At 48.8% G+C, this 24,493-nt stretch overlaps 2 protein-coding genes across 6 annotated transcripts in view; one reads left to right on the forward strand and one right to left on the reverse strand.

The window, feature by feature from the left end:
* RMND1 (required for meiotic nuclear division 1 homolog) overlaps window positions 1–2,333 on the reverse strand; it is a 485,798-nt gene extending 483,465 nt beyond the window's left edge. The window contains exon 1 of one of the 2 annotated variants that reach the window (XM_085652595.1): window positions 2,135–2,333. The gene's annotated coding sequence lies outside the window, so the exon portion shown is untranslated. The remainder of the gene's footprint in view (window positions 1–2,134) is intronic. The other variant, XM_085652596.1, reaches the window with a different exon arrangement.
* DCPH1 (damage control phosphatase 1) overlaps window positions 2,308–24,493 on the forward strand; it is a 196,048-nt gene continuing 173,862 nt past the window's right edge. Inside the window, exon 1 of one of the 4 annotated variants that reach the window (XM_085652594.1) lies at window positions 2,308–2,413. The gene's annotated coding sequence lies outside the window, so the exon portion shown is untranslated. Of the gene's footprint in view, window positions 2,414–2,715; window positions 2,927–3,043; window positions 3,079–24,493 lie in introns of those variants that run through there. The other 3 variants (XM_085652592.1, XM_085652591.1, XM_085652593.1) reach the window with 3 other exon arrangements.

Below are 24,493 nucleotides of genomic sequence, written 5' to 3' on the forward strand. Positions count from 1 at the left end.
TGGGAGGTATCTTCCACTGGGCTTGTGGCTGCGAGTTCCACCTGTTTAACTCGTTCCCTATTCTTATTGAGGTCCGCTCGTAGCAGGTTGACTTTTAGGGTGATAGTGTCTATCTTTTGTTCCAACGAGGTCTTGATCTCTGCTATTGCCGCCATGACGTCCTTAAGGGCTGGCTCTGGGTCCACTTCTCCCTGAGCTCCAGCGCTTTTGTCTATGGGTGGAGGGTCTTGCAAAGACGCCTTAGGGAGAGTGTACCTGTCCAGTCTGTTCTGCTGTACAGGTTTGGAGACTCTCGTGGATAACATTGTGTTTCCCTCAAACTATCTCGGTCATGTAGGTAGTGAAAAGGATGTGGCAGAGCAAGATCTCCGCACTCACCCAGAGCGTCGGCGATAACGGCTCCACACTGGTCCCGGCTTCAGATGTAGCTGCTGGGGGCCAAGCGCTTCCTCTGGGATGACAACGGGCAGATGGTGCTCCGCTGCCACTATGCGATCTCTGTTGAGGCATCTGTGGCTGGAGCCCGTGCCTCACGCACCCTCCTGGTCCTCAGTAAGGATTTCTGTTGCTCCCAGGCGAGGAGACCTGGCGTGTCGTGACCATGTGCCGTTTTATGGAAGGCTACGTCATTCCTCTCTCTAGTTTTGATTAAGCCAGAGTTCAGGCAGTCCGGGTAGCCATGGGCTACTCTCCGCCCTCGCCCCGCAGTCCGCGAGTGTGACCCGCTCCCCAAGATGGCCCTGACTATTCGGGTCCCACATCGCACTCGGCACCGCCGGACTCGTAGCCGGATGTAACGGGGGCCCCCGTCCTTGTTGAACCATCGCGCTGGAGTGCTGTGACAAAGTGCCGTTATGCGGGTGATTATGTTCTGCCTCTCTCTAGTTGTAAATAGGCCAGAGTTCAGGCAATTGGGGCTGCTCACCGCCCTCGCCCAACAGTCCGTGTGCGGTGCTTGCAGACACCACTCCCCGAGACGGCAACAACGATCCAGGTCCCACACCGCTCCCAGCACTGCCGGACTCGTGGCAGGCCTAGTGGTTAGTTAACTGTGTCATCTTCATTCATGGCACCATCTGATGCAGGACACAGCAGAGGCCCTCGTCTCGCTGCGCCGTCGCCCTTCAGGCCGGGCCCCAGATAGTGTTCTGTACTCGGGTGTCGCCGGGGGCAGGGCGGCACAGCAGACCCAGGATCAGCGGCTCAGCCAACCAGATTGTGTGAGCAGGCACGCCGCCTCGGCTGTCACTCGAGGTCACGGCGCGTGCACCCGCAGCAGGCCACACTCAAATCAGGTTTTATCTGGGCCCCTGGGTGAGCGACGGACCCACTGTCACAGGATTATGTACTGGATGCCTTCCGGTACCTGAATACCCTTTCAAGACAATGGATAAATGTGCTGGATATGCGGGGGAGATTCGGAGATCACAGAGCTTCCCTAAGCAGCGGCCATCGCGCTTCGCTGCCTGGCCACGCCCCCATGTATTTGATTTTTGACTCACAAAATTATTGATTAGATAAAACTTTTAAAACTCATTGAGTCTGTGGTTATCGGAGAAAACCCTAAATGTTATTTCTACCTATTCGACTACCTACTAGATTCATTGACCAGAGGAAATTTATTGACAAGGAGATTGGTTTGCTAAGATTTGGGTAAAGATAACGAAATCTTGCAGGTAAAACAAAATTGACTCCGGCGGTACTACTAGCTTATTTTTATTTGTATGAATGATTATGGGCACAGGTGAGTGAGTATATGATGTGTGAGTAACTCAAGCTGGTAATCCGCTGGATCACTGTAAATAAAAGAAGTGTATTAAGGGGTAGGTGGACACTATGGTCAGTGATTTTATGTGTACCTGGCTACTTTTTTGTTACTGAAGCATTGTACAACATATGAGTTAATTACAGGTAGGCTAAAGGACATTCATTCATATTTGAGCTGTCATGCAATGTGACAGGCGGCATGTAGCCCGATTACGGCAAACGTTCGCATCCAACAGGCAAAAATGAGACCAAAGGAGACGCCTGCTAAGACACTGCAATGGCAATATACATTTTTAAGGGCACCGGTGGGCGACAGCATTTCTTTCCTATACCCCTTTGACCTACAACTTGCTATCTCAGAGCTTACCGACGTTTTTCTTTTGACAGTTGAGTAGGTTTCCGGTTCGCTGATCTCATCGTGGTTGCGAAAGTTGGCTTCGAAATCGCTGAAGAGATCGTGCGAGAGGAAGAGAACTTAGCATGCTTTTCACGTGATTCTCCGCTTTAGCCATGAACACTAAAGCCTCTATCCCTTCCGCGCTAGACTCTCTACCTGGGCTTATGTGGATCGCATTGGGTATGCACGCTAATAGAAGGTCTTACATGAGAACACGAGATAGATGTTCTGCATGGGAAGCATGTTGTGGTAAGAGCCATTCAAAAGCAGTTATTTAATTTTTGCTAATAATAAGTTAGATTAGTAAAGTAAAATTCATAACGTGCTGAATTAAATACGTTCATAATACTGCGAAACGTCGGTTTGTTCCCGAACACATACAATAATAATCTTTTGAGCAGTATTACAAACGATACGAATAATTCATGATTTGCCTAAATTTATTCAATTCATTTGTTTTTTTATTATCAACGTTTGTTCGGTTTTAATGTTTAGGGCACAAACTTTGTCTTTCTGATATGGCGGCCGTGTTTGTGCCGGAAAGATTAGGCGCAGTACTGCTTCGGCCCCAGTCCGTCTTCTGTTTCCTTTGGTGGTGGGTGCCTCGAGTGTGAGTCAAAAGGTACTCGCCTACAATTTCCTGCTGTCAGTTTTCACCTGTTCCCGATGTTGGTGTTTGTGCTTCTTTCTTTTAAGTTACTTGTCTAGTTCCGGACTTCTCCAGTTGCTGTTACACGCACATGTTAATGTTGGAGTTGTCAGGCAAGTAGTCTTTTGTCCATCCCTCTAAGAAATAGGTAAGCCCGAGAATTCGTAGAGAGTACCGAGTCAGGGATCTCTGGCTTGACTCTTAGCCTACGCACCAGCTGAGTCATGTAAAGATTGGACATAAAGTATCTCAAATTAAAAAGAAGGTATTTGTTGAAGGATTGTGTTTTACTTCAGTGCATTAGATAATATCAGTGAGTGCTTTGATATCTTTAAATAGTAATCTTTTAATACAAACCTTCCCTACCCCCTCGATTCCCTGCCTCCGCTGCCGAAAGTACTTCAAGAGAAACTACTTTGTCATGTGCACTATTTATGCGTTGATTGTTGTGGTGTGTGGAGCAGCAGTATTCATATATGATATCTGCAAAAGGTTTTAGGTTTCGCCTGCAGACAGCTTTTAGCTGTATGTCGTTGGAAGACCTCGGTAGACAGAATCGAAAACTTACAGTGGACTGTGTGAAGCCTACTGTGAATAGTTTATTGATTCAAGTATTTAAAATTGTTACAATACATACCATACGATCCAACAAAAAAATTGTAGATACAAAATTGTAACGTTTTCTAATTGTGAAAACAATATTGCTAATACTAATATTTTTCTGCAATTTTTTAAATAAATGAAAGTCACCGCTTCAGTGATTTTCGTTATAAAATTTTACCATTCCGTTATTTTAGAGCTGTGTGAGACCGTTCAGTCTTCATTTTATAGTCTACAATATTGATACATTTTCCAAATTGTACAAGTTCTGTGGTGGTGTTTGTGGTAAAATAAAATACTAATGCACTTCTGCAAGTAGTGATTGCATTTTTTTAAAACATGGGCTCACGGCGTGCAGACATAAATACAGGGCAGCAGGAAAGTATATGTGCCGTCGTTTCTTTTGCGTAGTTGCAAAACCTACAGGTCCCAGTCTGTTTGTAACCTTTTTCAGCCTGCTGTACTCCTGGATTGGGAAGACCATCAATCTTGGACGCATGATTTGGGTTCTCCAACGTTTGCTCATTGCATTTGTTTGGTATGGCTGTATTCGATCTTTCTCATATGATTTGCAAATCGGCCCTTGGTTTGTAATTTGATTATGTCTGCTTTCCAGGATATTTGGCGCAGTTGCTTTTTTATTAGTGTTTGTAGTAATGCACAAGGAGTGGTACAAAGACAGGAATCTGAAATAAAGTATAAATCCTTTATAGCTTCAGACAAGGAATTTGACCCAAGGATTTTTCTTTTGTTTAAAGGTTGATCCGATTACAATCTTAAGTGTGTCTGAATGTGCATTCATAACCTGGTGGTAATATTTAATAAAGGATGACTTGCGTTCCAAACCCGGTCTTAAAAGGCCAAATTCTAGATCATTATTATTTATGCGTTTTTATATAGTGCGTACTTTACCTGAAGGTGTCGGAGCGTTTTACAATAGAACCAGTTACATTGCATAAGGACTTCAGAGTACATTAATTATTAATAATAATGGAGTTTTATATAGCGCAAATTTGACCTGAATCTGGTATCGGAGCACTTTAAATAGCATCAGTTGCGTTACATGAGGACACATTCATTTTTAGGTCTCGCCTACGTAGTGTGCATGCACTGCATAGGAGACCTTTAGCCGTCATGCAGCTTTTTTTCCAAGCACATACTCGTGTTTGTGGCGGCATACAGCTTGCGGGAGTGCGCAGTGGCCTGCCAGAAGCACAAGTATGTGCTTTGGAAAAGAGCTGAATACGCACACATGTGCGATCGCTTTTACTTTCGCGTGCGCACACGCACACATGCGCTATCGCTTTTACTTTCGCGGCTTTTCCAGTCTCCCCATTGAATTTAATGACCCATAAAATGCCCCCTTCTGCCTTTCCCGTTCTCCCCCCTCCTCGCTGTCCAATCTAACCTTGCCCCCTCTATTTCTCCCTTCCTGGCTCTCTTCACTGTTTCTGTCCCTGCCTCTCCCCGCCCCCTTTCCTCCTGCCTCTCTCTGTCCAGGCTCTCTCCCTTGCACCGTCTTCTTCTTTCCCGCCCCTCGCTGCGTTTTATTGACCCGTAAAATGGCCTCTTTAATATGGATCTGAACAGTCTTTCATGGTCTGCTGCGCTAATCTGGAGTGCTGTGCCCGCTTCGGTCACTGGTCTGCCGTTCGCCTTGCCACTAGAAACCCTGTGCATTCAGATGAACATGAGGAGTTAAACTTTATTCTTGGATATTCCTCGCTTGTGTGGGCCAGTTTGTGCCTTTCCCCACCGCCCAATTTAGTGTGCTCATTATACTGGCGTTGGTGATTGACCAGTTCTTTTGCTCCCTTTGAACGTTTCTGATTGTCTCAACTCAAGCGTTGGCAGATGCAGTCAGTGGTACCGATTTTTCTACAAGGTGCATTCAGTTGCTTGTCACCATGTCGTGGCAGTGCAGTCACCCATTACAATAACTACCAACCTAAACCACGGACATCATCATCGTGGCAGTAACTAGCTCTGAGTAAGGTGACAGTACCTAGCTGTCCTGATCTGTACACTGAGGCTGCCGTAGGGACAACCTTCGACTGGGGTTAAAAGCAAGTGTTAACAGCACAGCTTCGACTCTTACCCTCTCAAGCTCAGTGAAGCTGTTCTCAAACAGCACTCAGGACCTGGTTTGTTGTTTCTTCTTCCCATCTTTCTTTTATATTACCTAAAGTTATTTGGATTCAGACTCAACCACTGCTTTTGCATATGACACTCTAGCGCGGTTCTCTGTACTTTTAGTCTCATTCTTTTCTGCCAGGACAACCCCACCCCAATAACTTGGAGCAGTGTTTGATTTCAGGGTTTAATTTAACGAACCTGTCCTGTGCAGCCACATGCTAGGACTGGAACAGAATGCTCCAAGAAGTTATACTGAACTTTGCAATTAAACCATTGCTGATGTGATAGGCAGTAAATCGTCCATTCATCACCAACTCTGGAGTAGTCTTGACTGAAAAGGCGAAGAATAGTTTTTTTTTAAAGCTTTTTCTATCTGTTCTGAATTTTCTCGCACTTATTTCTCCACGTGGCTTCTCTTAACATTAAAAAAGGATGTACTTATGAACACTTATGGATTCTGTCAGTTGTCACATGAAAGTCATCCACCCAGGTATTTTTTTTCTAACATCCAACCCTAGTTTTCCCCAAAACAAGTCTTTTTTTGATCCCTGGGTACTGTGCTTTGTGTCAATGACGTATACGGCAAGCATTGGCATAGCCAATTGGTCTTGCCTTTGGGACCTTATAAGTGTTTAGCCATGCAACAGGTGATGTTGTTGCACCAAGGATATTGTGCTGCATAACTAACTAACTAACTTGTTAGGCATGGGGAGATTAAGTGATTTGCCCAGAATCACAGGATGTTCAGCGTTGTTGCCGAGACTCGAACCCAGTTCCCCAGATGCGAGGACGACCGCCCTAGCCGTTAGGCCAACTCCTCTCCCCATTACATATAAGGTACAAAACAGATACATGCTTCTAAACTCAAAAAGAATGGTAGTAAGTAACAATACATATATCGTCCACAGTTTCTTGCGGTGAGAGTTACAGATCTACAAGTTGCAAATGCAGTAAAGATTACATATTAAGAAAAGTAAAAGTGATTAGAGTTGGACAAATATATATTGTGTATAAACAGTGCATGATCTTTTCGCCTTAGCTGGGGTCCTTGCGGTGCTCATTCAGCCAGGCCTTCAGGGTGCTAGGGCTGTCACAGGTGGCATACTTGGGCCCGGAGGGATCCCCAAACTGGTACTGGCAGTAGGGGTAAAAGGATGGTTGGTGGTGGGCAAAGGTGGCGTGCTGGACCCTGGGACTGTTCTTTAGCTATCTTGCATTCCAAATCCTGTCTTTAATGGCTAAATTCAAGATTATTATTATTTATGCGTTTTTATATAGTGCGTACATTACCTGAAGGTGTCAGAACATTTTAGAATAGAACCTGTTACATTACATAAGGACTTCAAAGTACATGTATTGCATATAAGGTACGAAACAGATACATGCATCTAAACTAAAAAAGAATGGTAGTAAGTGAAGATACATATATCGTCTACAGTTACTTGTGGTGAGAGTTACACAAGTTGTAAATTCACTCAAGATTACATATTACGAAAAGTTAAAGCGAGTAGGGTTGGATGAATATATATATATAATGTATCAACAGTGCATGATCTTCTCGCCCTGGCTGGGGTTCTTGCGGTGCTCATTCAGCCAGGCCTTAAGGGTGCTAGGGCTTTTGAGGATGGCATTCTTGGGCCTGGAGGGATCCCCAAACTGGTACTGGCAGTAGGGGCAAAGGGCTGGGTAGTGGTGGGCAAAGGCAGCCAGCTGGATCCTGGAACTGTTCTTATTCTCAAACTGAGTGCCCAGCTGTGGGAAGAGGGGTCGCTCAGACCTGTAGGGCAGGAAGGCTCCATAGCTGGTGTATTGCAGTTTGTACATGGAATAGAGGCAGTCAGCGGTTCGCAGGGCGACGCTGCTGTGGGATAGAGACTGATGTAGCCGGAGCCGGACAGACAGTGGTTCGCTGCTTGATGGCGATAATGCAGAGGGACTTGGGCAGCCTGAACAGGCGGGGCGGGCAGCCAATAGTATCAGAAGCATGAGGCAGCCCTGATAAAGTAGCCCGACCGTGGATGAGCCACAGGCTCATCTGTCAGCTCTCTCCGTCGAGATGCGGCAGCCTCCAAGACAGATGAAGGCGGCTTTGGGCTAATCTCTTGATCCTCCACCCCTCTCGCATTTCCACTTACTCGCCACCTTGCTGATCCGGACCCTCTGATTGGGGTAAGATGTCCTCCTCATTTATTGTCCTGGTTGCCTCACCGCTTCTGGGACCTTGAGAATGGTTTACAGCACCGGGGACCACCAGCTCAGCGCCCCGGGAGGCTAGTAGCAGAGGAGGGCAGTAGTGGGAACATCATGGCCTCCTCATTCTCTCTATCCCCTGCTCTGGCAAGTCGTAGGTGAACAGGGGAGCCACTGGTGCAGCGTCAGTGAACCCCTGCCATTGGTCAAGGATTCAGGCTCGCGTTGCTGTTCCTGAGAGGGAACGGGCTGCAACGGCACTACAGGGCAGCCATCCGCAGGCAACCAGCAGGAAAAATCTCATAGGCTTTTTCACCACTACTAGTCTTCACTCTGATCCTCGATATCTCACAGTGTAGCCCTGTACGGCTCTGTCCACAGCTGCTTTTAGCTGTGCAGGATCACAAGATCATTGCCTTTCGTTCCAGATGGGTGATGGCTCGATGAGGGAGGCTTCTACAGGGATTTACACAGAACAGAGATCCTTGCCCGGGAGCTCCCGACTGGAGCTTCTTAACCGTCAGTCATTTTTGCTTGAACAGCATGTTGAGGTAAGCCAAAGATATGTCTGTAAGTTGTGCACTGAAATGTATCTATAAAATGTGAGACTTTTTTTTTATTTTTATTTATTTATATTTTTATTGATTATAAAAAACATGTCTACATACTCAGCTCTGCGCCTACATCCCGGAGGCCGGCTACAATATTGCAAATATTAATCCGACCGCACAGGTTATCCCACATCCCGGAGGCCGGGCATCACCGTGTGTAGCCGGTACAGCTCCTGCAGTGGTCCAATTCACTGTCACAATGAGTCATTGTCTACGGATAGACCCCCGAACAGCGGCGTAATTAGAGCATTTTTAACCCGTCTCTTGCTTTCCTCTATTTCGTACCTTTGACAATAAACTCTTTTCCCCCCATAACACAACAACACAACACATGTATTTGTAAAGCGCACGTTCACCACTACGGGTATCTTGGCGCTGAATTACAGATGTTTATTGTTACCCAACTCAATGGTACTCATTTTATCGACCTCAGATGGATGAAAGGCTGAGTGGACCCGCCGGGATTTGAACCTGTGACCATGAGGTCAAACACAGGCCCCTGCAGCAGACGCATTAGTCCACTGAGCCACCAGACCCGCCCTTGTACCCCAACAGACCCCCACCCATCCAATCCCAACAGTTGAGGTCTCCTGCCAGCCACAGCTTTGTAAATAATATTGCATCCTTTGCCCACCTGCGCCCCTAATGGACTACTTCGCCTAGAATCTGTTCACTCCAGTGCGGATTTTATGTCTCCACTCCACCAGTACTCTCCCCTGGAGCCCCCTCCCCAGCGTCCTCCAAGCCGGTCCTCCCCTGCTCGCTGTCTGCCTCCTTCCCCTCCCCACCCCCCCCTTCCAATATATTCTGCATATAGCCCCCAAAAGTTTTTGGACCAACTACGCGGCGGCAGTAGCTCACTGAACATCTCTGTCTGAGTACAACAGTAGAGCACATCGCGTTTTCACTGTGGGCGGGGGGCCCCACATCCAGCACATCGCAACTCGTCGTTTCGCAATGAGCATCCCCATGTCCACCAACCGTCGTGCCGCCCTTGGCACCATCCTGGAGTGTCCCAACAGGGCCACCGCCGGATCCGGAGCCAACTCCACTTCCGCCACTCTCGCAATCTGCTGATGGACAGCCTCCCAGAAGCTGCGTATGCCCGGGCAGTGCCACGCAAGGTGTACAAAGTCAGCCACTGGGTGCCTGCATCTTTCACACGCCGACTCGTCGCGCAGGCCATAACGATGTAGTCGCTTCGGAGTATAATAAATCCTGTTTATGAATTTGAAATGTACCAGCCTGTGTCTGCCGTGCAAGGAGATGCGTCGTATCCCCGTGCAGCAGTATGCCCACATGGCGTCGTCGATTGCAATATCGAGATCTCTCTGCCAGGACAGTCGGGCCTTAGTGTACCCCTGCGATCTTTGCGACAGCGCCGTGCGGTATAGTTTAGAGATCAACCCCTGGGGGCTTTTGTTCTTAATGATAAAAGACAGCTCCGGGACTTCCGGCGGTTCCGCCATGTCGCCCCGCAGCAGCTGCCTCCAAGCATGTCGAACTCTGTGGTATTGGAAGCGCTGCAGCTGCGTGCCACCCCCGCCGATGTGGCCACCTCCTCCCACTGCTTAACTACGCCGTCCGCGAACATGTCCCCCATTGTGAGTACACCCAGCGCTTTGAGTGACCGCACCACCCCCTCTTCCCTGCAGGGGGCCAGCCAGACCGCCCATTCAAGTGGCATCGCCGGTGAATATAGCAGCGCCCCCAGCGTTTGCTGTAAAAGATAGTTCCAAGCATGTCGAGTTGAGTTCAAAGAGTCTAGGAACCCAGTTCTGCGGTCTGCCGGCTCAAAGATGAAAGCAGGGAGCGGAAGCGGGGCCGCAAACAAAGATTCCAATTTGAGGTACGGGATGGCCCCGTCCCCATGTATCCAGCTGTGCGCCTGAGCCCCCTGTGCTACCCTGTAGTACAGCTCAAGATCCGGCGCTCCCAGGCCGCCCAGATGGTAGGGCAGCATCAGGACCCGCCAGCTGATTCGTGCCTGCCCACACGCCCACCGCTGCAAGGATCCCTTCAGCCTAGAAAAGAAGGCGCGCGACAGCACCATGGGGATGTTAACAAACAAGAACAGAAACCTGGGGAGCACCTCCATCTTCATGATGGATACACGTCCCAGCAGCGAGAGGGGCAGCTTAATCCAGGTCTCCACGTCCTCCTCAAGCTTGCTGACAGCCCTACCATAATTCTCCGATAGCACTACCTCCGGGTCCATGTGCAGCTGGATCCCCAGATAGCAGACCGCTTCGTCAGTCCACTGCAGCGGATATTCCATCTCAAAGGGAGCCGTGACCGGCGTCAACGGGAACGCTATGGATTTGGTCCAGTTAACCTTCAAACCTGAGAGTGCCCCGAAACGAACCACCTCCCGCAGCACAGGGGCCAGGTTATTTTCAGGGTTCCTGACGTATAGCAGAGTGTCATCTGCGTATGTGGAGACCACTATCTTATAAGTAGGGAAATTAATTCCTCTCAGACTGTGATACTCCCGTAGAGCGCACGCCAATGGTTCCGCCACCAGTGCATACAAGATCGGCGACAAGGGACATCCCTGTCTCGTCCCCTTAGAAATAGGCATCGCATCCGTAACGCGGTCTCCCAGCCATAGCCGCGCTGTGGGGCTGCTATACAGCACCCCGATCAGCTGCAGAAAGACCGGGCCCAACCCCATTCTTGTCAGGACCTGTCGCATGAATGGCCATTCTACCGAGTCAAAAGCTTTTTCCATGTCGAGAAATACTGCTAACGCGCGGGTGTCTCGGCGTACATGTTGCATGGTTCCGAACACCGTCCTCAGATTATACGTGAGGTTCCTGCCGGGCAAGAACCCCGCCTGTTTCGGGGCTGCAAGTTCCGGGGTGAGCAGGGCCAAGCGAGTGGCTAGAACTTTCGCATATAGTTTAGTGTCAACGTTTAACAGCGATCACTGCCTGTAAGAGCTGCATTCCTCCGGCGGTTTACCCGGTTTTGGAATCGCTACCAGTAGAGCTTCCCGCATAGATGGCGGCATGTGCCCTGTTACGCACATGTCATCAAACAAAGTCGATATATGCGGGAGGAGCTGATCAATAAAGGCTCGGTAGAAAGCAACTGTGAGGCCATCCGCTCCCGGGGCACTTTGCACCTTCATGCCCGCCAGGGCCTCCAGTATTTCGTCCTGTTCAATAGGGAGGGCCAGAAATTCCCTGTGTTCGTTAGTGAGGAACGGCAGCTTGATATAATCCAAGTAGTCCCAATGCCGTCCTCCATGCCAGTCTGTTGAGAAGCATACAACTTAGTGTAGTACGACTGGAAGCGCGTAACTATTTTGTCCTCTTCCGTTAGCATCAACCCTTCCTCCGACCTGACCTGAGTGATGGCGGTCCTGCGTCTGCGAGCTTTTAGCAGATTAGCTAAAATCGATCCAGGCCTGTCGCCCTCCCCATATGCCCTGGCAGTAGCGTACTTCCCCAAGTGCAGTACCTCTGCATCCGCAGCCTCATGATATTCCGCCAGGAGTGTCTTCACCTCCTCAGTGAGTCCCTCCGCCTCTGCTACTAGTTGTTGAGCCTCCAGGTCCCCCAGCTTACGCTCCAGCATTGTCAACCGCCGTCTGATTTCACGCAGCACCCCCGAGTGTTTGGCCATTGCCACTCCGCGGATATAAACCTTAAAGGTCTCCCAGACAGTCTGGAAGCTGTCTACGGATCCCAGATTGGCTTCAAAGAACTGCTCAATAGCCTCCGCTAGTTCCCCCTTAAAGAGGGGGTCTAGCAGAGAATATGGGGGAAATCGCCACAAAAACGGCAGGACAGTCTTCCTGGGTGCAGCCAACAGCAGCAACACCGGAGAGTGATCAGAGAGTGTGCGCGGCAACACTGTACATGCTCGCACCAGCGGAAGGAGAGTCGAGGACGCCAGCCAGTAATCTATTCGTGTGTGCAAGCCGTGATATGCCGAATAGTGTGTGAAGCCCCCTTGTTCCTGATTGTGAGTTCTCCAGACATCCACCAGGTCTAGGCATAGCATTTCTCGCATTATCGCCTTCGCCGCTGCCGACTGTGTCCTGGCCGGGCTACCCGATCTATCCCTCCCTGGGTTCAGAACCACATTAAAGTCTCCTCCCCACAGCACATTCCGCGCCCCAAGGTCCCTAACCGTGCTAGCCAACCTAGTGTAGAATTCCGGGCAATCAAAGTTCGGCCCATAACAGTTAACCAGCAGTAAATCCAAACCTCTACCCTGAAAACGCGTTAGCACAAACCTGCCTGCGCCGTCCGTAGCCAGTAATTGCGTTCTATATTCCGCCCTAGGGTTGACCCAAGTCAATACCCCTCTAGAGTGGGTCGTGAAACCCGCCGCATATACAGCCTCGCAAAGCCCCCTTGAACGCAGCATCGGACTATTGTTGGGAAGATGCGTTTCCTGTAGGAAAGCTATATCTATCTCGTGTCTCTTGAGGTAGTGAATAACTTTACGGACCTTCCGGTGATCATTAAGGCCCCTGACATTCCAAGTCAGAATTCGAAGCGTGCTAAGGCGTTCAGACGTGCCTGTGCTATTCGTGGACATCATTCTTGCCAGGGCTCGAGTCGCCCGCAACTCTTTGCCTCATGAAGCAGGTACTCAAAGATGTACATTTCAATGCATACCGACAGTTAAACCTCAGAACCAAACGAATGAAAACCCCACCCTCCCTCCACCCACCGCAGACCCACCCCAACTTGGCCTTGCAGATTCCCATGTTTGGGCGCCCTAAACCTCCCGCCTCCCTACCCCCAACTTATTAATCCCCTCAAAGTTGTGGGTCGCACTCGCGGGCAGAGGTCGCTCAGCGCTCACACTCTAGTGTGGTAGCACCTAGTACCTAACGGCCACCACCCGGTCCGACGAGCCAATATTTGCCCTTCCTCTATAGTTCGGCCTACATGGACCGCAGCATCGCAGCGTTTCTCAGGTCCTTATCACCCGTAAGCTCCCGCCCATTCCCCACCTCCGATAAACATTGTGGTTACACCCCTCAGGCAGTGGGTGCCGTGCTAGGGTCCAGCTAGATAAACTCTCCCAGTGTTCACCCGCCTGCGACTACTCCGTCAGCGGGAATATATGTACAAGATCCCTCACAGCCCGCTCACAGCTACCCCAATCCCCACATAACGCACCCAAACATCAATCGCAACCCCACAACGCTCTACATTCCAGAAATTCGACCCAATCTTGCCTGCCCTCCGGGTTCAGTCCTGTTCGTCTAGTCCTCCATCTCTCTCGCCTTCCCGCAGCTGCTTCGCTGGGCTCCGTTTCAGCTCCTTAGTCCAGTCCTTAAGCGCCTTCTGCAAAGCTTTAGGGTCCAGAAAATATGTGATTCGCCCTGTCTGTTGACACGCAATTTAGCCGGGTACAGCATCGCATAATCCAAGCCCAACTCCCGGAGCTGTTTTTGGCTGGGGCAAATTGGCGTCTGGCCTCCTGCACTCCGGCTGTGAAGTCCGGGTAGAGTGATATAGTCGACCCCTCGTATGTCAAGGTTTTCCTTTCGCGGGCCACCCTCAGGGCAGCATCCCTGTCCCTGTATTTCAGTAGTTTCGCGATAATCGGCCGTGGCGGCGCTCCCGACGGGGGCCTAGGGCCCAGGGATCTATGCGCTCTCTCCACCACGAACATCCCCGAAAACACCCCCTTTCCCAGCGGCTCAATCAGCAGCGTCTCTACGAAGCATTCCATGCGGCCCGTCGTAGTCGTCTCCGGCAGGCCTGTAATGCGCAGGTTGCTCCGACGTGTACGCGCCTCTAGGTCCTCCGTTTTATCTTGTAGTACCTGCATCTGGCGGTCGAGTTTCCTCTGGGCTACATCCAGGGACGTCTGTGCTTCCTCCACTTCCGAGAGACGTCTGTCAGACTGGTCCAGGCGTTCCGCGTGCTTGTCAATACGCTCGCCCATACGATCCATCCTGTACGATAGTGCATCTATCTTGGCGCCGAGGGACGTAATGCCACTCTGCAAACCTCTCCATCGACAGCAGCAGCCCCCGAATATCCTGCTCTTCTTCCGGGGTGGCTGTCATAACCCCCGTCGCTCCCTCCAACGGCGTCTGAGCTCTAGGGCGCCGCTGCTCAAAAGATAACTTGGGCTGAGATTTGTCGGTCTTACCCATCTTGGGGCACTACTCCTCTCGGCAGTGCGGCTCAGATCCCCAGAGTGCGCCTGTCGTGCACACCCGTGCGCCTCGCCCCTCAGCTGGGCCCCAGTCCTCTGTCTCCGCTTGTGGGCGCCACCCGGCAGCTGGGACCTGCCCTCGCAGCTCCCACACAGTTTTGCGGCCTCTCTCAGCCTCGAGTAGGCCCGGTCTGCTGGCCGTCACTCACCACGCCTCACGGCCCCGCTTATCACTGCTCCGGTCAGCCCCCGCACCTCCTTGCAGTTCACCGTTCGTAACCTGGGACCCGTGCTGGGATATTCCACCATTCACCAGCCTCGCGCGCTGTAAGGTTCAGCAGTCTGCAGGGATCATCGCCGAGCCACTGCCGCTCCAGCCACCAGTGCTTTTCTCTTGGGCCCTCCTCTCTGCCGCAACTGCGCAGCTCCTCCGGCCTCTCTGACGGTATGGCGCACTGAATATCGACCACCCCCGTCCACGTCGGGGGCAGCTGTGCAAGGATCAGCCGCTCCGCACTACCAGTGAGCCCCAGGCAGCTTGCTCCCATACGCCACCGCCCCTCTGTGATGTCTCTCTGTAGCCCCACCGCCAGTGCTGGGCTTCGGGTCGGCGGATCCGCTGTGTGCGATACTTCATGCGGCGAGCCCGGGTGTCCCCATGCGGGCTCCCGCGTTGCTGCCCAACAGGGAGCCGCTACGTCACCCGCCGGCACTCACCGCCGCTGAGCGCGCCTCGGGGAGTCGCCTCTCAGCGCCGGGAGGGAAGGTTACCAGCCTCTGGTCCGCCCTCGCAAGTCCGGCCGCACGCACGTTCACGCACAGCCGCCCGCTTCTGAACTCAAGGCCGAGGATCCCCGGCCCAGCCCGCCTACGGCTTCTCCGGGTCCCGCCGCCAGTCCACTGCACCCTTCGGGGTCCGGTTTCCGCCAGATGGGTGCGCTTCCAGCTCAGCGCCGCCGCCGCAGATGTGGAGTATCTCTTAGGTGTGTATGGCCGGATAATTGTAGGATTGGTAATTTTGCTCGCCGAAGCTCCGGGCTCAAGCAGCCATTTTCGCTGCGAGCTAAGCTCCTCCCAAATGTGAGACTATTTAAAGGAAGTGCCAGGTGGCCATAAGCAACCATTGGAATAAGCTTAGCTTTTATTACTCCTAAGTATTGCTTCAGCCAATGGACTATATAGAGTGAACGTTAGATTGCAAGCTTTTTTCCCATATTTTTTCCTGTGGACAATCTGTTTCTGGTTACTGAAAGCCATACACCCAGGCAATTATATGTTGCAGCGTATCCTATTTTAAGGTGCCCTATATTCCAAGACTGATTTGACTTATTCTTTAATATTCCAAATATCATCTCCCTGGTTCAACCTGCATTTACTTGCAGTTTATTAACTTGGTTGTATCTATGTAGTTTATCGAGAATGCATTGCATTCCTGTTTTGGTTTGATCAGAAATAACTAAGTCATCTGCGTACTGAATACGTTGAATCGTATATGTTCAAAATCTCGCGGGAAAGCTATTTGATTTTGATAAAATGATTCCCATGTCATCTGTTTAGAGGTTGGATTAAAATCGGAGCTCGGACACAGCCTTGTTTCAGACCTTAATTGATGTGAATTCTTTTGAACACCAACCCCTAACTTAACTCGAACCCAATTGGCATTGCTTACCAGTGGTTGGCTTTCTTGTCACGTTCATTTGATTGCTTCTTATTCACTAGCTTTCTTTCCTATTTTCCTGTGTGTCCTTGTTCCAGAGCATAGCTTCCTTACCTCCCTTTTGGTTGGATGTTGGGTATACTTCCACTGCTCACATTCTGGTAACTACTTTTTTCCTTTTTCATTCAGCCCTCCATGAGAGTGCATGTGTGTGTTTTTTGTTTCCTCCTTAGTGCGCTGGTTCCCACATACAAAAACTTCCCCTCTGAGTGTTGCTGTCCACCCCTCTGAGCTTGCCTGCAAAAAACACCACAACAGAAATATTTTTGCTGGGTTTTGACTAAAGAACATTCTTTAAGGGTTGTTTTTGTTTCATCGCCTGCATTCCAGATATGTCTGAAAAGTACAAGCATTGGCATTGAAATGCTTTTATGGCTTCGGCGAGGTGCCAGCTATTGCACTCACTCAGCTGGTGTTTGCGGCAGAAAGTGTATTTAGCATGACTGAAAAGGAGTTGTCTCTTCTTATGGATACAGATAGATACATCTTTACCCTGGGCTGCTGCAAAGGTCTAAATGGCTGGAGCATTGGTTTAAATTTTTTTGTTCTGTGGATAGTGTATTAGGCCCCGGCCAGCGTTTCTCTTAAAATTCTGAAACTTCCTTTCAGAGTCAGAATGGAATAATTTATTGTACAATTATTCAAAATCGTTAAAAAAAACACAAGATCTAGAAAAGTAGCTAGCATTTTTAGGCTAAAAAAGCATGATGTCCGGAATACACATAGCAACCACTGTATTCGTTATGCAGCGTACTAAAACACAGTATGCCATTACGCTTTTGGATGCCTTCTTATTAGAACAGTTAGTTTTTGCATCTTCATGTTCTGCAGAGCAAGTAAACCAGTGAAGATTTTCTATTGTGTTTAGTTGATTAGAAAAATGCCAGCGCTGTGCTTGTGTAGTTGGGTTTAACTTTGTCCTTGCTTATGAATTTTTCTGAATGCTTATTCTTGCTTCTGCAGCAGAGAAATTTCACGAGGTGGCAGCTCATTCTTATGACCTTTGGGCTAAATCAGACTAACAAAGCACTCCTGCACGAGTGGAAGTTCCTCTTCATAAAGGCCAGGCTCAGATGGTCCCTTCTGGTCCTCAATAGATCTTTATATATACAAACTAGATGTATTAGGTTTTCTCTCGTCAGCCCATATAGCATACAGGCTGTGTTCTCTGTTGAGTTTAGCCATACGGCATGTGGTCAAGTGAAGGAAGATTCCCAAACCCATACGTCATGAATTTTTGTTTTAGGCAGACGGAAATACATGCCTCGAGGTAAGGTTGCTGCAATCTGGTTTTGTATTAGAATCCAGGCTTTGTGATGTTTGGAAAACATAATCTTGTGCTTTTCCAAGGATTGTACAATCATTACTGTGTATACTGTTCTGTTGAAGGTCGAGTAAGTGCATGGGAACTCCCAGAGGGATTTAATGTTTTGTTTTTCCAGTAAATGTTAAAAGTAATTTTTGCTCCTGAGTTGGTTGCTCCATCACTTATTTCGTGCCACAAGAGTTGGTTTAGTGAATTTTCTGTTGTAATTTTTAATCTATAGCCAACCTTTACAAATAATTGCACTTGCTGGGCAGTGCTTGTTGTACAAAGCCGAATTCCATTCTTATCCGTGCTAGTGAGGCAGTTTTGGGGAGGGCAAAGATGTATCTATAGGTTTCAGTCCGTATTACTTCTTAAGACTTTGTATCCCTTACTACCATATGTCAGTGGTGGAAGCAATTTAGCAGATATTACTTTAAACATTTCCTTTTTCTTTTTATATTACGTTCAGAGTTTCCAGAGTGAAAAGTATTGGCACAATAAATTGGGCCCTTTTATAGAGACTGAAACTATTGAATTCGATGTACGTGTTTGAAATACATTAAGATCTGTTCCACCTTTTCCTTCAGTATTTTTTTTTTTTAAACAATACCTTGCAAAAAGTTTTGACAAAGCTAAAATGTTGCCACTTTCATTGTAAAAGCATATTCTATTGGATTTGCCAGTGCTTGTTTATACAGCACACACCCGAAACTGAATTTCTTCAAGATGATCTCAGATTTGACAGCTCATAAAAATGAAACACAGTGAAGTTAAGTGATTTGCTTTGGATGACACAATTTGATCAAGTTGGGAATCTGGAACTTGAACCCCAGTTTCCTGGTTACACATTGTGCAGTTCAGCCACTGAATGACTATCTGTTTCTCTCTCTCTTTTACCGCCAAAGGGCAATGAATGGTTTGTACTCATTTATTTCATGACCTAAGTAAGTATACAATATTAAATGAATACGAGTCCTGCATATTAATTGTATAATAAATAGTCAAAATTCTTTCTTAACACAAAGTAGAAAGTTAAGGGTAAGGGAATGCCTGAGACTATTATGTAAATATCACTGCTTTTCCCTGACTAAGCAAAAAACAAGAGAAATTACATTGATTATTAAAACACAGTGCACTCTGATTTTCCGCAGCTTATCTGAGAGGCATATGCTGATTGCAGCTCAGTTTTGGCTGCAGAGACACAAAGCAGAAGAGTACCTTTTTAGATTTTGTGCACTCAGCTGTCTGGCATCTACCACTCTTTGTCTTTTAAAACTGCAATAGTAAGGGAAAAAAGTTAGTGTCTGGCATGTTGGCTCAACTGTATTTTTGCTCACCTGAACACATGAAACCAGGGTTGAGCCAGAACTAGACATTCAGCTCAGGCCGTGTTAGGGTTCACTACCTCTTCTTGCTCTTCATGCCAACATTTCCCTCTTATCCCAAGACACAAAATTCCATCTTGCTTTACAAGTCAAATCTCATATTCTTAAAGCCAAGTGTCTAAGAATGTGTTGCGCCTTTGTTTTCGTTTTGTAAGACCATACTTTTATTTTCTCTGCTATGGGGAAAGATTGTATGTTGTGGCAGCAAGCAGGTTTGCACTTACCGATCAACATTTTATGCACTCTTAATTTGGAAAGCAACATCTTAACTGCTCTCGGCAGATGTTGTTCTGAAATGTTTCCATACTTGTCATACCAAACATGTTCACCTAAACAAAAACATTTTCCAATTTGGTTAATTCTAAGCTGCCTCTCTTCTATAAAGCGGTGGAGAACTTTATTATGTTTAACAGCTTTTAAACCTACAGGTCATATTAAGTAGTATAGAATGCCCCGGTTACTTACCGGTAATCTTCATTACTCCGAGTCCTAGTCTTCCTCGCCACAGTATTTAACAGTGAGCATTCTACTCCTACAGAAACTCAAGTAAAAAAGCTACATACAGGTCTCCCTATTCCTCCAATATGACCCCCAGTGGCAACAACCAATTGGATAAAAGGACACAAAAGTCCCAACACAACCTGAAAAACAAAGCCGTAGACATGAAGCCACCATAGAGGGCCGAGAGGCAAGGGAAACTATACTGTGGCGATGAAGACTAGGATTTGGAGTAATGAAGAATACTGGTAAGTAACCGGGGCATTACCTCCTCGACCATCTTCCTCGCCACAGTATTTAACCAGAGCCGATACCAAAGCAACAACAGCTTCATGTAAGGAACACAACCCATACAAGGAATGAGGTAGAAAAACATATTCTTATTGACAACAATGGAAAGAGACACACATCTCAAGAAACCAGAGTCCAGGACCGAGAAGCAAAAGCCACAGAAGTGCCGCCCCCAACCTCAAGCCGGTAATGTGACATGAAGGTATGAGGAGAAGACCAAATAGCCACCCTGCAAATATCCTCCATGGAAACACCTTTAAAGGCTGCCCAAAGAAACCGCAACAGAACGAGTAGAACGCCCCCTAATAGGATGAGAGGGAGCCACAAATTGTGTATCATAAGCCAAAAGAATAGCCTCCTTAATCCACCTACTGAGAGTCTAACCAGACCAAAAGTGACAAATAAGTTGACCACCTTACAAATGGAAGTGGTGCGAGCCAAATAAATGACCAAGGCGCGCTTAACATCCTAAAGATGCAACAGAGATTCCTCCGTCGAACGAAGGAACAGGAAAGAAGATAGGGAGGGCAACCTCAGCAGAACAATGAAAGAAAGAGGCCACCGTAGAGCCAAAAGTAGGATGAGCATGCAACACCACCCCCCTATCATCCAGAATCCGGAAAAAGGGAGCAGAACGTAGGGAAGCACACAACACGCCTGGCAGAAGCAATGGCCACCAGAAACACCTCCTTGAGAGTCCAAAATGTTAAATCCACCTACTCCAAAGGTTCAAATGGAACTGACTGCAATGACCTCAACACCAATGGAAGGTCCCACGGGGGAGGAGACAGCATCGGGTGGGGACGTTGAAAGGCAAGAGACCTAAAAAGATGAGCCACCAATGGCTCCACAGACACAAAAGGTAGCCCATGAAAAGCCCAAATGGCAGCCCACTGTGCACGGAGGGTAGAAAGGGCCAAACCCAAATCAAAACCTTCCTTCAAAAAATCCAGCACCCGAGCAGGATCCAAAGAGTCAACAGACCAACCCTGGGGAAGACACCAACCAGCAAAGTTGTCCCAATGTTTAGCGTATGACTTCAAAGTCAAGGGACGTCTGGACTGTTGTATAAGACCAGCAACCTCCACAGAACAACCACTATGGATCAGAGATTCCCTCTCAAGAGCCAAGCTTGCAGACCCATGGATCGAAACACTGGAAGAGAAATGAGAGGGCCCATCAAAGGAAATGCATCGAACGGCAATGTCCAACTCGGAAGCAACGCCAATTCCAACAGGAAAGGAAACCACGGGCGACGGCACCAACCTGGGACCACCAGAAGAACAAAATCCCCCTCCCTCTTGATCTTCAACAACACCGCCGGAATTAGGGGAACCGGAGGAAAGGCATACAACAGGCCCTCCGGCCAAAGGAAGGACATCGCATCCACCTTCCATGCGTCTGGATATGGCATAATCGTGCAGAAACACCAGGTCTTGGCATTGTCCGGAGGCGCAAATAAGTCCATCACCGGACACCCAAATCTCTTCTGCAATGTCCAAAACATCAACTGGATCAGAGACAAAGACCCCGGAAGGAAAGATACGGCTCAGACAGTCCGCCACAACATTCTCCCGACCCGGGAAATAAACCGCCGTTACTCCAGATTCGATTCTGCCCAAGAACAAATCGGGCAACTGAGGGAACGAACTCTGCAACCTCCCTGGTGATTGATGTAAGACATGACCACCTGGTTGTCCGTCCTTACCTGAACATAGTGACCCACCAGCAGGGCAGAGAAAACCAAGAGACCCGACTGAACAGCCTTTAGTTCTCTGTAATTCGAGGAACAGTACATCAGATCCCGCGATCCTACGCCCTGAACCGAGGCATCGTCCAGAGTAGCCCCCCAGACCAACCTGCTGGCATCTGTTGACCACACGAGAAGGAACCATCAGAAACGGACGACCCCGGGACAGATGAACATCGTCCAACCACCAACTCACATCTTACCTCACTTCGGCCGACACTGGAACCCCTTGATTGAAATCCCGACCACAGGGGCACCAATGAGACAAAATGTGGTTCATAATGGGATATAAGTGAAAAGGAGCCCACTGACCCACCAACGTGGAGTGGGCCAGAAGGCCCTGGACCCTCAACCACATTCTCACAGGAGGACAAGTCTCTGATAACACGGATCGAATTACAGACACCAGAGTCCATTTCCGTGCAGGAGGCAGGAACACCAATCCCAACGGAGTCTTGAAGTGAGCCCCAATGTTTGGTAGATCCTGAGAAGGAATCAGGCAAGACTTCTTCCGATTCACAAGAAAGGCAGGACCCTCCAGGACCCCGCAAACCTCCTGGACATGGAGGTCCGCCTTTGAAAGAGAAGAAGCAGAAATCAACAAATCATCCAGGTATGGAAAAATCTTAATACCCCTACCATGTAAATGACCCATCAGAGGGGCCAGAACCTTAGTAAAGATCCGTGGGGAAGAACACAGGCCAAAGGGTAATACCTGGAATTGAAAATGCTGACCCATAACACAGAATCGGAGAAATCTCTGAGAGTTTGGATGCACCTGTACATGGAGATAAGCGATGTAGGTCGATGGAGGCCAGAAAATCCCTGTGACTGATCAGAGGGGGGATCACCTGTAAGGATACCATCTTGAACTTCAGGGGAGGAATGAACCAATTCAACCATTTTAGATCCAAAACAGGTCTGAGGTCCCTGGTGCGCTTCTCTACCAGGAATAGAATAGAGTACACACCTAATCCTGCTGATCCATGGGTACCGGAATCACAGCGCCCTTTGCCACCAGACAACGGATGCCTTCCAACAGAGCTATCATCTTCAGAGAGTCCCTGGGGCAAGGAGTGACCCGAAAACAGTCTGGGGGAGTCTGGACGAATCCAAGGGAAAAACCTTCCGACACTACTTGAAGAACCCAGTGATCCAAAACAGTATGTTTCCAGGCTTCCAGAAAGAGAAACAGCCGACCCCCCCACAGGAAACACTCCCCGAGCAAACCAGTCATGACTGGGAGGGGGCAGAAGAGGTAGAAAATTTGTCAGAGAACCGGGACTTGCCAAAGGAAGGAGTACCTTGGCCACGCTTCCTTTCACGAAAGGGCAGATGAGCCCATCCCTGACGAGCAGGACCAAAGGCCCTACGAGCCCCCAAAAATTGGGAATGCCTAGCCCTCTCCGGAGCCAGCAGTTTTAGATCCTCCGCTTACTTTTTGACCATATCCTCTAAGGGGGCACCAAACAACTTCACCCCAGAAAAAGGAATCCTCATGAGCAAACCCTTTAGCGCAGAATCAGCTTTCCAAGAACGGAGCCACAATTGGCGTGAGGAGCCACAGAAGAGACTGCAGTAGAAGCCGCTGCCCCCAAAGAATCAAAGGAAATGTCAGAAAGCAGACAAACCTGCTGTTCCATCAGAGCAAGTGTGGGAGAAATGTCCTTGCCCTGGTCTAACAACTCAGCCAAAGATTGAAAATCCTTAAGCAAAGATTGGATGGTATAGGAGGAATAGGCAGCAGCCCTAATGGAAAAATTGGCAGCGGAAAAAGTGTGCTTCACCGCTGCATCCACCTTTTTATCAAATGGATCAGCCTGGGAAGCATCCTCTGAAATAATAGTCCCTTGAGACAACATGCCAGCCATCAAGGAATCCACCTTTAGATAGGCAGGAAACTTAACTGCAAAGTCCTGCAAAGGATATCGTTTTGCCAGAAACCGGGGAAAATTATTCTTATCAACATCCTTCCATTCAGCCTCCAACACCCTCAAAACCGATGAGTGGAGAGGCAAAGACTCTGGTTCCTTCCTTTGATATTGCGCAAAGAAATCGGCATCCTCCACATGCACCTCGGACTCTGGAAACAACAGGTTGCAATGGATGTGTTGAAGAATATCCCTAAGATCCGACCCCTGTTCAAAACGACCTTTCATTCTCCCCCTCCGATTCATGGGAAGGACCAGGATCACATCTGGCCCTCTTGGAAGGAGGAAGAGAGTCCTTGTCACTTAAGTCAGCTGCCACCGCAGCATTTATCATCTGTTTTTATCAAAGCAAGGGAAGGGACTGCGTCCTGAGAACCAGAAGAACCTTCCATGGCAGCAGAAATCACCTCAGCAGCAGCAGCCTGCATCACAACCAAATACCAAATGTCCAGCAATACCCCTACGGCAAGCAGGAGTGCATAAAAAGTGTACCATCACCATGGAAACCAATTGCCTCATGCCTAAATTGGCACACCTAATCAATGATGTCACCACATGAGCCCCAGAAAAAGCGTAGAAAACCACGCGCCGATCCATACCGAAGACGACACTAAGCCACGCCCCCCACGTTGACCGGGAGGCTGGAAGAAGCCATGTACGCCGAGTCCACTAATGCGGGACTCGGTAGTACCCCGTGACAAAGGACGCAGAAGTCAGGGAACCTGTTCAGGCCCAACCGCACCTCCGGAAGGTAAGGGAACAACAATACACGCCGAGTCTGCTAAGCAGGACTCTGAGTACAATAAATAAAAAACGTAAGCGTGAGGGAGAGAACCCGCTACCGAACCACCTGGTAGCCAAGACAAAAAGAAAACCAGTTGAGTCCGCTAAGGCAGGAGGCGAACGTGAAACATGAGAAAGAGACGCCGAGTCCTGCATATACAAAGGCATGGCAAATCCCCACGTCCGCTAGAGCAGGACAGGTGAGAACGCCCAAATGCCAAACAAGGGGGAGAAAACAAATAAAACACAGGAAACAGTGCCTCCCCCCTCAAGAACGGGGCCCAAGAGTCCGCTAAAGCAGGACCGCCGCCCCCAACTTAACTGACAAACAGGAACATAAACAG

This window comes from Triturus cristatus, chromosome 4_1, assembly GCF_964204655.1.
Source record: "Triturus cristatus chromosome 4_1, aTriCri1.1, whole genome shotgun sequence".
Lineage (NCBI taxonomy): Eukaryota > Metazoa > Chordata > Amphibia > Caudata > Salamandridae > Triturus > Triturus cristatus.